A 12,201-nucleotide genomic window follows, 5' to 3' on the forward strand; every position below is an offset into this window, starting at 1 on the left:
GCACTTGTTTTCAATCCTGTGCTTCTCTTGAGCAGATCACAGGTTCTAGGGTGCTGAAGCTCAGAAGTTGTGGCCCACCAGCTTAGTTGCCCTGGGCCAGTTGCAATCTTCCTAAACCAGATCTCAAACACATATCTTAAGCACTGGATCAAAAGGGAAAACAATCTGAAAGGAATTTTATTTTATTTTATTTTCTCCTTTATTTATTTATTTATTTTTTTCAGTGGGTTTTGTCATACACTGATATGAATCAGCCATAGATTTACACGTATTCCCCCTCCTGATCCCCCTTCCCACCTCCCTCTCCACCCGATTCCTCTGGCTCTTCCCAGTGCACCAGGCCCAAGCACTTGTCTCATGCATCCCACCTGGGCTGGTGATCTGTTTCACAATAGATAATATACATGCTGTTCTTTCAAAACATCCCACCCTCACCTTCTCCCACAGAGTTCAAAAGTCTGTTCTGTACTTCTGTGTCTCTTTTTCTGTTTTGCATATAGGGTTATCGTTACCCTCTTTCTAAATTCCATATATATGTGTTAGTATGCTGTAATGTTCTTTATCTTTCTGGCGTATTTCACTCTGTATAATGGGCTCCAGTTTCATCCATCTCATTAGAACTGATTCAAATGAATTCTTTTTAAAGGCTGAGTAATATTCCATGGTGTATATGTACCACAGCTTTCTTATCCATTCATCTGCTGATGGGCATCTAGGTTGCTTCCTTGTCCTGGCTATTATAAACAGTGCTGCAGTGAACATTGGGGTGCACGTGTCTCTTCTGAAAGGAATTTTAAATGTATCACTTTTACTTGAATCTTGGCACCATGGCTGATTGATGAGAAGACTGATAGAGGATTGTCCCCTGCTTCAAGCAACCTCCTGAGATCAGGACTGGTTTAGGTTCCCCTCCCAAGTGTTCCTACAGCATCTTGACTATCCTGCCATGTGGCTTTGTTCTTGTTTGAGTTTCTGAAACCCACACTAGACCACAGCTTCCAGAGGGCAAGGCTGTCATTTGACTGCCCTTTCAAGTGACTTAAAAGGCTGTCACTTGTAAGTATACATCAGTAGATCTTGTCTCATTCAGACTCTAATGTCAAGACAAGGCTAACACAAAGATCAGTTATTCTATTATGAGTGTTAGGTTATAGGTTCAACTACTGTAATCAAACCCTAAATACCATTGTGTTAAACAGAATACAATTTCAATTATCTTTCATATAATGGTAGTGCAGGTCTCTCCAGAGAGATGGGGACCCACTTCTTTCTTGTCACATCTTCCACCTGTGCTACTTACCTCTGGTCTAAAATGGCTACTCCAGCTCCTGTCATTATATTTGCATCCCAGCTCATGGGACAGAAAATAATTTTTCCATTTGGAAGTGACTTATCAACTCTACTCAAATTCCACTGGCAGAAGTATCTTCCATGGTCATGGCAAACCTGGGGTGGTGGGTTCACAGAAGGGCAGGGTAATGTGATCCTACTACAGAGCATTCATGATGAGTAACAAGGGCCACCGTCCTTCATTCATGTCTCTGTAATTCTTTCTTCTTTGATTCTCCCCACAAATCTCTCTGTCTGTTTTGGTCTGCAGATATGGATATGGATGAGGTTATAAGAGAGGAAATGGCCCAGGCTCTACAAATATGTAGAGAACAAGAAAGGAAAGAAGATAAGAAAGTATAAAAGTGCAAAATCTATAGGAAAGCATGCTTGTAATCATAATTTTGCATTTATACAATTTAGGTATGCTGCTGCTGCTGCTGCTATGTCACTTCAATCGTGTCTGACTCTGTGGAACCCCATAGATGGCAGCCCTCCAGGCTCCCCATCCCTGGGATTTTCCAGGCAACAACACTTGAGTGGGTTACCATTTCCTTCTCCAATGCATGAAAGAGAAAAGTGAAAGTGAAGTCACTCAGTCATGTCCAAATCTTAGGGACCCCATGGATTGTAGGCCACCAGGCTCCTCCGTCCATGGGATTTTCCAGGCAAGAATACTGGAGTTGGGTGCCATTGTCTTCTCTGTTATGAATCAATTTATAAAATAAAAAAAAGAGAAATGTAAAATATAAATATATTCACTAAACCCAACAAAATAATAAGGCTGTATCATATTATACACATAGTAATATCAGGATTAAATTTGGATGCACATTGCAAAAAACTAAAACAACCATAATTTTAGCAAGATAAACTTGATTTTTCTCTCCCTCTGAAACAAAGCTGGAGGTGGGCCAGCCAAGCCTGGGTGGTATCCATCTCCAAGTTTACATGATTGGCCAATACAACTACAGGAGTTCAAGTCATCTCAACTAAACTCCAGACAACAGTTAGGAAATAGGTGTGGAAGGGAAGAGTCTCATCTCTCAGCTAAATGAGCTCCTTGAAAGCAGTCTTCCAAGAAATCCCTCTTCTACATCTGCTTGCATCTCAAATTCACTGATCATGACAAAGAGCATGGGTGGGCAGGAAATGCAATCCTGTAGTTCCTGGGCTCATAACTATATAACAAACCATTTTCAGTTTTGAAAGAGAAGCAGAGAATAGATCATTTTGTAGGTAGCCACAAGTGCCTGCCTTAAAGAAAAAACCTTTTCTGAATGGATGAGACTGAATGGCTGGGCAGTGTGGGAGCCAGGAGGAAGGAGAAACGATGGGAAACAGTTAGATGGATCTGAACTGTGCTCCAGATAAGAGACAGACTGGTCAGTAGAGATCTTCTAAGGACTGAAGTGAGGATTATACATACCACATGACCCAATTTGTTCTGAAAACTGCTTTTCCCACTCAGGTCCCAAATCTCTCTCAATTCTTCAGCTTCTAAATACCTTGTCTTTGTTACCTCACATTCTGGCCTACCTGTCTCACCTTCCTTATTTCTGTTCACATCACTTCTCCGTCTAGTCCACCAGCATTGCAAGGTCCAGAGCTGAGGAGTTAGCAATACTTTCTAGAAGTGGGTAGAAACACAATGACTATTTCTACTTTAGTATTTTTTTGTGCTGATCAAGGTCTTTTGAAGGACTGAGATGGCTAGAACTATGGAGATCTCATGTTTCCTCTAAAATCCTAACCAAGAATGTGACTTTCTTGGCCCTGGAGGGGATGCGTTCACTTTTGCACCACAGGTCTTAGCAGAACAATAAGTCCCCTTTATATGAACAAGTTACATTTCAAAAGGGTCCTCAAAAATCCCAATTTCTTCATAAGTCCAGGAAAGTTACTTAGGTAGCCAACTAAGACAATTGCTTATGTATTAAAACAGTAGTTTAATAGCTTTATGATACTATTTACGCAAGTAATGCATAAAATAACAAACACAAACAATATAACAAACATATTTAATCTTGCAATACCTAGAGAGAGTATGGCAACCCTCTCCAGTATTTTTGTCTGGAGAATCCCCATGGCAAGAGGAGCCTGGTGGACTACAATCCATATGTTGCCAAAGTTGGACGCAGCTGAGCAACTAAGCACACCTTTAAAAGTAGAGTGCTAGTACCATCTACATCACCACTGCATTTATGCTTCCATCCAGACAGCGTAGGCTTGAAATAAAAACACTGCACTATTGTCCTCCATACACTTCTGTACAATAAAATACGCAAAGCACACCCACTTGTCTGGGATGTGCCCACGACAATGTGTCAGATCTGTGAAATAACTGATGTGATTGCACATTCAGTTGCATTTTTACATGTTTGAAAGTTTTCAACTTGAAGGTCTGTATGTAACAGACTTGTTACACATGCTTTCAGTGAATGTATGTAGTGAAGGAACAAGAGATGAGAGTAAGGATCTGCCTGTTCTTTCCCTTTTTCCATGTATTATGGCCACTCTAAATAGGAATTTCAATGGGTATAATTGAGGCCCAGTGTATGGGAACACGGTTGCAAGTGACAGAGGACCAGGATCCCAGGATGTAGAGCAAGAGCCATGGTATGTTGAAAAGAGCCAAGAGTGTGAAATAGGAGGAAACAAGTTGTCACTGGTTTATGTGAAAGACTTGGCAAATATCATCTGGATTTGTCTGTAGTGATTGAGCGGTGGTTTAGACGAGCAGTCCCTGTTGCCCAGGGTGTGCAAGAGAGGAGAAGAGAGTGGAGACTGAACTGTGAAAATCAAACCTGTATCCCAGGTCAAGTATGTCTAGTATTGAAGAGACCTAAGTCCTGTCAATTTATCTGCTCCCTCCTGAGAAGAATTAGAGTAGTATAAGAGGGAAGGTCCACACTATACTATCACCTAGTTCTTCTTTTGTCCAGTGAACATTGATTTCTAATGCAATTTCTTTATAAACAGGGCCTATACTTTGTATGATGGAAGACTTCTAATTTACTGTCCTATATAAACCTTTGGGGCTCTTCTGTGCCCAGGCACATGGTGCCCTGGAGACTGGAAGGCTCTGTTTCGGCTTCAGAGTGCAGTGTATGGGGATCTGCTGTCGTCTGGGGCCTGGGTTATATCTTCAGTCTGGGTTCACATCTGAGGGGTTAACTCTAGTTGGGTTTAATTCTATCATCTTGCTCTTTATCTTCAATTTATCCCATGTTCTTTCTTGCCACCTCTCTTTCTATCCCTGACTTCTTTGTGACTGAGTAGTTTCTATGATTCCCTCTTATATCCTGTGTCACTTTATTAAATATAACCATATTTTAAGTAGTTTTAAGATCCATGGTATGCACCTTTAACTTTCCCATCTATCATTATTAATTATGATAATTATTAATAATTATTAAATTATTTATTTATTTGTCATTTCTTTGACTGTATTGGTTCTTAGTGTGGAATGCAGGTCTTCTTTGTGGAAGGGATTCTCTATTTGAGCAGGTCAAGCTCAGTACTTGCAGCATGTAAACTCTATTTGAGATATGCAGACTTAGTTACTTAGTGGTATGTGGGATCTTAGTTCTCTGGCAAAGGAACAAACCAGCATCCCATGCAATGCAAAGCAATTCCCTAACCATTGGACCACCAAGGAAATATCTATATTTATCTTTTAACACATATTACATGTTTATCATTTTGGGTACTATTCATTCCCCTGCAGATCCAGATTTCCACTTCGTTTTAAATTCATTCTGACTTGAGACCTTTAAAAAAACATTTATTACATTGGTGTGTTGGTGGTGATGCAGTCTTGTAGTTGTTGTATGTCTGAGAAAGTATTTTATCTTGTTTTTGATATATATTTTTCTTGGCTATAGAATTCTGAGTCAATTATATTTCTTTCAGTATTTTAAGATGTGGTGCCAGTGTCCTCTGGGTAACGTTGTTTCACATTCCTAATCGGCTGTCATTCCCATTTTTGTTCTGCTATTTCTGTTTTCCCTTCTGGTTACATTCTTTTGATTGATTATTTTAAACAATGAATTATGATATGCCTTTTATTGGTTGTCATATTTCTTGTCCTTGAATTAATTGTGCTTCTGTGTTAACGGGTTTAAAGCTTTCATGATATCTGGAAATTTTTCAGCCAGTAATTATGAAGTTCTTTCCTCTATTCTCCTGTCTTTCACTTCCTGTGGGATTCCATTTACATATATTTTAGCACTCTTAAAGCTGTTTCTAAGCTCTCTGATGCACAATTACTTCTTCCCACAGTCTTTCCTTTTTATTTTACATTTCTCTATTTAACATACTCAATATTCTTCAGCTTCATGAATATAAGGATTATTGATGTAGGAAGCATCTTAATGTCCTTTCTTGCTAATTATGTGATGTATATTTTACCTGTGTTTTCACTAACTGATTTTTCACTCATTATGGGTATTTTCTTGCTTCTTTACACATTTGGATTTTTTTCTTCTTAAGTTTATTTATTTATCTTAATCAGAGGATAATTACTTTACAATATTGAGATGAAACTAGGACGAATACTTTCACAATTTATATGGAAATTTTAAATTGGATTGTGGCTGTAATCACTTTTACCCTTTGGATGCTGGATATTTTTTAATTTTTATAAATTTTTCCTTTCACTGTTTGCAAACACTCTTAATTTCTTGGAAACAATTGCATTTTTGAAGGCTTGCTGTTCTTCACCAACTCCTGGAGCTTGGGCAAGCTCATGTCCATCAAGTCAATGATGCCATCCAACCATCTCATCCTCTGTCATCCTTTTCTCCTCCTGCCTTCAATCTTACCCAGTAACAGGGTCTTTTCTAATGAGTCAGTTCTTCACATCCATTGGCCAAATTATTGGAGGTTCAATTTCAGCATCAGTCCTTCCAATGAATGTTCAGGATTGATTTCCTTTAGGATTGACTGGTTGTATCTCCTTACAGTCCAAGGGATGCTCAAGAGTCTTGTCCAACACCACAGTTCAAAACCATCAATTCTTCATTGCTCACCATTTTTTATGGTCCAACTGTCACATCCATACATGACAACCGGAAAAATCATAGCTTTGGTTATACTGAACTTTTTCAGCAAAGTAATGTCTCTGCTTTTAAAAAATTTGTATAGGTTTGTCATAGATTTTCTTCAAACAAGCAAGCCCCTTTTAATTTCATGGCTGAAGTTATCATCTGCAGTAATTTTGAAGCCCCCAAAAATAAATCTCTCACTGTTTCATTGTTTTGCCATCTATTTGTCATGAAATGATGGGACCAAATGCCATGATCTTCATTTTCTGAATGTCCAGTTTAAACCAGATTTTCACCCTCCTTTTTCACTTTCATCAAGAGGTTCTTCAGTTCCATTTCAATGTCTGCAGTGAGAGTGTTGTCTTCTGCATATCTAAGGTTATTGATATTTCTCCCAGCAATCTTGATTTCAGCTTCTACTTCATCCAGTTGGCATGATGTACTCTGCATACAAGTTAAATAAGCAAGGTGACAATATACAGCCTTTACCTACTGGTTTCCCGATTTGGAACCAGTTCATTGTTCCATGTTCAGTTCTAACTGTTGCTTCTTGACCTGCATACAGATTTCTCAAAAGGCAGGTAAGATGGTCTGGTATTCACATCTCTGGAAGTTTTCTGCAGTATGTTGTGATCCACACAGTCAAAGGCTTTTGCACGGTCAAAACAGCAGAAGTAGGTGTTTTTCTAGAATTCTCTTGTTTTTTCCATGATCCAAAGGATTTTGGCAATTTGATTTCTGGTTCCTCTGCCTTTTCTAAATCCAGCTTGAACATATGGAATTTCACAGTTTATGTAGCATTAAAGATTTGCTTGGAGAAATTACTTTGATAGCATGTGAGATGAGTGCAACTGTGTGGTAGCTGAGCATTCTTTGAAATCACCTTTCTTTGGGATTGGAATGAAAATGAACTTTCCAGTCCTGTGGCCACTGCTGAGTTTTCCAAATTAGTTGGCATATAGTGCGGCACTTTCACAGCATCATCTTTTAGGATCTGATATAGCTCTACTGCAATCCCATCACCTCAACTAGCTTTGCTGATAATGATGCTTCTGAAGGCCCATTTGACTTCGCATTTCAGGATGTCTAGCGCTAGGTGAGTGATTACACCATCATGGTTACCTGGGTCATTAACGTCTTTTTTGGACAGTTCTTCTATGTATTATTTCAGCCTCTTCTTAATATATTCTTCTTCTGTTAGGTCCATATCATTTCTCACTTTTATTGTGCCCATCGTTGCCTAAAATGTTCCCTCCCTATCTCTAATTTTCTTGAAGAGATCTCTGGTATTTACCATTCTAATATTTTCCTCTATTTCTTTGCCTTGATCACTTAGGAAGGCTTTTTTTAAATTTTTAATCTCTTCTTGCTATTCTTTGGAATTCTGCATTCAGATGGGTATGTCTTTGTTTTCTCCTTTACCTTTTCCTTCTCTTCTTTTCTAAGATTTTGTAAGGCCTCGTCAGACACCCATTTTGCCTTTTTGCACTTCTTTTTCCTGGGGATGGTCTTGATGTGGCATGTACAGATCAAAAAATGAAGATCACGGCATCCAGTTCCATCACTTCATGACAAAAACCTGGATAAACACTGAAAACAGTGACAGCCTTTATTTTCCTGGGCTCCAAAATCACTGTAGATAGTGACTGCAGCTGTGAAAAAAGAGATGCTTGCTCCTTGGAGAAAAGCTATGAAAAACCTGACAGCATACTAAAAAGCAGAGACATTACTTTACCAGCAAAGGTCTGTATAGTCAAAGCTATGGTTTTGCTAGAAGTCGTGACTGGATGTGAGAGTTGGACCATAAAGAAAGCTGAGCACCAAAGAATTAATGCTTTTGAACTGTGGTGTTGGCCCAGACTCTTGAGAGTCCCTTGGACCTCAAGGAGATCCAACCAGTCAATCTTAAATGAAATCTGTCCTGAATATTCTTTGTAAGGACCGTTGCTGAAGCTGAACTTCCAATACTTTGGCCATTGATGAGAAGAACTGACTCATTAGAAAAGTCCCAGATGCAGGGAAAGTTTAAAGGCAGGAGGCAAAGGGGAAGATAGAAGACGAAGTTGTTGGGTGGCATCACCGACTTGATGAACCTGAGTTTGAGCAAGCTATGGGAGTTTTTGATGGACAGGGAAACCTGGCATGCTGCACCGCATGATATAGCAAAGAGTTGGACATGACTGACAGACTGAACTGAACTGATGTACAGAGGACATCAGGGAGCAGGCAGAAGTCTTTGGGGAAGGTAGAAGGATCAATTCATGGCTGGCTGACAATGATGGGTCAGCAGGCCTTTTAAAGCTGGAGAAGCTGTAGGGAAGCAATTCCATGCCAGGTGAAGAGAATGGTAAGAGAAAGACAGGGCGGCAGTGCTGGGATTTCCCAGAGGACAAGATCCCTGTTTGATTAAACTTTATCAATGCTCAATATTGTTCAGTGATTGGAAACATGAGTTTTGTTTTGGAAGTGGTAGAGCAATAATCAATGGAAGGACTGATGTTGAAGATGAAGCTCCAACACTTAGGCCACCTGATGTGAAGAGCCAACTCATTGGAAAAGACCCTGATCCTGGAAATTTTGTGGGCAGAAGGAGAGGGGTCAAAAGGATGAAATGGTGATTCAGCATCACTCACTCAATGGACATGAGTTTGAGGAAACTCCACAAAACAGTGAAAGCCAGGGAAACCTTTTCTGTTTCCTTACATGTAATCACATAGAGTCAGACATGACTTAGCAACTGAACAATACCAATGAGAACAGAGGGTCCAGTCAATCCTGTGGCCCTGGTGGGAATGGTGAAAGATTTAGGTGGAAGGGGAGGCTTCCCATCCTCTGGTGCAGGTCCTTGAATCCAAGACAAGGAGTACAAGATTTTGAATGTGTAACTAAACATTGTTTTCTGAAAAAAACAAAACAAAACAAAAAAACTGTATTCTACAAGAGTGAGAACTTTGGCTGAGTTTGTTCTATAGATTTTGTGAGGGATGTGGAAGGGATATGGATTGGGCTGAGTCTGCAAAAACCAGGTGACCAGCTGCTGGAGGACGAGGCATGTGGTAAACATTCTGCACCAGGTGGAAAACGAATCCAGAAAAATTGTCCCTTATGGAGTGTACATACCAATGTATCAGATTGTTTCAGCAGATCACTTCAGTGCTGTTGTGGGGCAATCGAGAAATGCATGATGATTTGTTTGCTTTTGTCAATTCCTGTGGGTAGTTAGATGAGTCAGTGTCTGGTTACTTCACTGCATGGTTGGAATCATGCTTGGGAAAGAAAACTAGATGAGGTCCACACATATTTTGTTGTTAAACAGCAAGCATAGGAAGGTTTCTAAGACAACTGTAGGTGATTTAAACACGAGGGGCTAAATGGGGGCAGTTTCATTTAACAGGCTGAGATTGGACTGTACAGGTTGCCATAGTAGATGCTATGTCAAGTAGCTATAAGAGATACTTGTTGCTACTCTGGAGATTTGGGAAACTGACAAGAGACCAAGAGCCTTTTTGGCTTTCCTTTCAGTGTGATTTCAGGGGAGAAGTAGTTGACAAGGAAAGGCTGACTGGTAAGGCTGAGGAAGGGATTAATCTGAGCCAGTAATCATTAGCTCTTTTGGGAACCCAAAAAACTGAAGCATCGGCTCAGTCAGAGTTCTGTGTCATGGTTCAGAAATAGAGGTCATTTGGCTTGAGTCTATATTTAGCCTTGGAGATGGCAGCCATAACTTCTAAACAGAAGATTTCCTTCTCCCCAGGTGGCAGAATAATTCATATTTGTTCCAGACTCAGAAACCCAGAGAGCTCTTTTAGGGCCACTTGTTCTTTGCAGGCACACATGCAACCTAGAAGGTGGGATTATCATCATGCTGCCCATTCTCCAGATGAGAAAACTGAGGTTAAGGGACTTGATCAAGGTCACACAGCTAAGTATGTGAAAAGCCAAGCACAAACCCAGGGTAACAGTTGTCAAATTGTGTGTTTTTGCTCCACACCCACTGGGAGTGGTGGGTGGTGATCTGCAACCAATGCTTAGGCAGAAGCAAGCAATATTCAGGCTTAAATTGAATAAAGTAAGGAAAACCATTAGAAAATTCAACTATGACCAGAATCAAATCCCTTATGATTTTATAGGGGAGATGAAAAAAAGATTCAAGGGATTAGGTCTGGTAGCCTGAAGAACTATGGATGGAGGTTTGTAACACTGTACGGGAGGTGGTCACCAAAACCATCCCCATGAAAAACAAAAGTGAGTAGGCAAAGTGGTTGCCTGAGGAGGTCTTAAAAACAGCTGAGAAAATAAGAGAAGTGAACAGCAAAGGAGAAAGGGAAAGATACACCCAATGGAATGCAGACTTCCAGTGAATAGCATTCACTGGAATGAATAGCAAGGAGAGATAAGAAAAGTCCTCATAAGTGAATAGTGCAAGAATTACTGGAATACAACAGAATTGTAGAATATGGATCTCTTCAAGAAAATTCTAGATACCAGAGGATCACATCATGCAAACTTGGGCACAATAAAGGACAGAAAACTCAATGACCTCACAGAAGCAGATAGATTAAGAAGAGGTGGCAAGAATGCACAGAAGAACTACACAAAAATGGTCATAATGACTGGGATAGGGAAGATGCTGGGGTCACTCACATAAAGCCAGATATACTAGAGAACGAAGTCAAGTGGGCCTTAGGAAGCATCACTACAAGCAAAGCTAGGGAAGGTGATGGAATTCCAGCTGAGTTGTTTAAAAATCCTATAGAATGAGGCTGTAAAAGTGCTGCATTCAATATGTCAGCAAATTTGGAAAACTCCACCATGTCCACACTGCTGGAAAAGGTCAATTTTCATTTCAATCCAAAAGAAAGGCAATTTCAAAGAATGTTCAACCTATCATGCAATTGCGCTCATCTCACTTGCTAGCAAGGTAATGCTCAAAATCCTTCAAGCTAAGCTTCTACAGTACATGAACTGAGAACTTCCAGATGTACAAACTAGTTTGAGGAACCAGAGATCAAATTGCCAACATCCATTGGATTGTAGAAAAAGCAAGGGAATCCCAGAAATACATTTTCATCTGCTTCATTGACCATGCTAAAGCCTTTCACTGTGTGGACCAGAACAAACTGTGGAAAATTCTTAAAGAAATGGGAGTATTATGTCATACCTTTCTCCTAAAAAAGTCTGTATGTAGGTCAAAAAGCAGCAGTTAGAATCAGACACGGAACAACTGAAAGATTTAAAATTGGGAAAGGAGCATGACAAGGTGTAGTTTGTCACTCTGGTTATTTAACTTATATGTAGGATGCATCACTCAATATGCTAGTCTGGATAATTCCAAGCTGGAATCAATATTGCTGGGAGAAGTATCAACATCCACAGATATGAAGATGACACCATCCTAATAGCAGAAAGCAAAGAACTAAAGACCCTCTCAATGAGGAGAGGAGATGAAAATACTGGCTTAAAACTCAAGATTCAAAAAACTATTCACAAAACGATACTCCCCATTCATGGCATCCAGCCCCACCACTTCATGGCATATCAATGAGGGAAAAGTGGAAACGGTGGCAGATTTTATTTTCTTGGGCTCCAAAATCACTATGGACCTTGTTCGCAGCCACAAACTTAAAACACACTTGCTCCTTGGAAGGAAGAAATGCTATGAAAAGCCTGCACAGTGTATTAAAAAGCAGAGACACACATTGCTACAGAGGTCTTCAGTGTCAAAGCTATGGTTTTTCCAGTAATCATGTACAGATGTGAGATCTGGACCATAAGACAGGGTGAATGCCAAAGAATTGAGCTTCTGAATTGTGGTGCTTGAGAA

This window comes from Cervus elaphus, chromosome 2, assembly GCF_910594005.1.
Source record: "Cervus elaphus chromosome 2, mCerEla1.1, whole genome shotgun sequence".
In the NCBI taxonomy this organism is placed as follows: domain Eukaryota; kingdom Metazoa; phylum Chordata; class Mammalia; order Artiodactyla; family Cervidae; genus Cervus; species Cervus elaphus.